The following is a 1,670-nucleotide window of genomic DNA, read 5'->3' as shown; positions in this document are numbered from 1 at the left end:
CTATTGAGAGGCCTGTCAAGAATGTTTGAAAAAATTAAGAGATTTAAAGCTCCATGCACTGGCCTCACCCGAAGGGCGGCCAAACAGCACACGTCGCCTTAGCTGCCGCGCACGTTTGTGGCTGATGGCCGCGTCTTGTACTTTTACTCCTTTTGATAAAGGTCATAGCTAAATGTGGCTTCAGTTTGTAACTGTTCTCACGTGCGTGGATTTAGATGTCCGTGAAGAAACTTCTCTGTCCCGAGCTGGGGCTCATGTCCGTGGCACTCGGCAAACGTGACCGGCCTGCGCTGACCGGAACGGGCCACACGCAGAGCGGCAGGCTGCGCCGCAGGCCTCCGCGGCTTCCAGACGCGTGTCCTCACCACGAGCCGAGACGTGGCCACGCTGCCGCCAGCAGGACAGGAGCGCGCCTGGACTTGAACGTGGCAGCTGTCGTACGGTGAGCATTCTCCACGGGCACGCCAGGAGCTTCGCCCAAGGTGCCCAGTGACCGCTACAGTGACGGTAAGGGGGTGTCAGCCCCAAAGTCCAAGGAGGGAACCCAATGGTCTGAGGAGCCCCAGCTGGGTCTGGGACAGCCGCGGGGAAACACACTATGCATTCTGTCCCCATCAGTCACTGTGGTGCCCTGTCACTCGTCACCAGGTTACAGGACGTGTGCGGCCTCTTTTTGACCACCTAGTCCAGCGTTCCGACCGCTCGGAGCCAGCACCGTATATGACGCCTACTGGCCATCCTGGCTCTGCACCGAGCTGTTTGTCCCCAGAGGGACTGGAAACTGAGGGAACTGATTTTGTGGCTGACGCTGAGCAGCCCCCTTCCTGACGGCCACCTGGGGGACGTTACTGCTGAGTTTTTGAGACAGAGTGTTTCTTACCTAAGCTGGGGGGGTCCGAGTGGGGAAGACTCGAGGCGGAAATGCGCCACGGACCCAGAGATTCCAGCTCCCTTCATCTTCTTGATCAGCTCTGCCCCCCACGTGCCACGCGGGGGACATGACAAGTTCCACGCAGGCTGCCACTGTCTGTGACCCTCCCCTGCAACAGTGACTAATTGAGGGAAGTTAACACAGTCGTCACCCCGTGTCACTGTCCACTGCCTCTGCCCTCCAGTAACTACGGACGGGGATCCAGGAGTGCCACCAACCCTTCCAGGACGACTCAGCACGGCCGGAAGGAATGGCCCATCCACACGGCTGTCAGGGACGTGTCCCCCAGACGTGGGGACTGAGGTCAGCCCCGCCGTTTAGGACCGTTTGCCTAGAGAACCCAGGGAGGGGGCTGTCGGGGTCCCCACATCGCCCCAGGGTTTCCAGTGGCTGGAGAAGAGGACGTGGAGGACAAGTGATCAGTTAGTGTTTGGACCGGCCAGTTGGTGACTCATGGGAAACGAGGAAAAGAAACGGCGCCGTCGTTCAGGGCACAGGGGAGGCCTGGGTCACCGAGTCTCGATCTTTCTGTTGTGCTAAAACACACACGACATAGAACTGATCATTTTAACCATTTGTAAGTGTACATTTCACTGGCATTCGGCACGTTCACACTGTTGTGTAACCGTCACCACCATTCATCATCAGAACTCTGCCGTCCTCCCCAGCGACACCCCGTGCCCATCACACACCCCCAGCCCACAGCCCACTCCGTCCGAGCCCTTCCAAGCTCGCCCTA

The sequence above is a fragment of the Pteropus vampyrus genome, unplaced genomic scaffold (genome assembly GCF_000151845.1).
Source record: "Pteropus vampyrus isolate Shadow unplaced genomic scaffold, Pvam_2.0 Scaffold554, whole genome shotgun sequence".
Taxonomy (NCBI): Eukaryota; Metazoa; Chordata; class Mammalia; order Chiroptera; family Pteropodidae; genus Pteropus; species Pteropus vampyrus.
The sequence above is the reverse complement of the archived record's forward strand: the minus strand, read 5'-3'. Positions refer to the sequence as shown.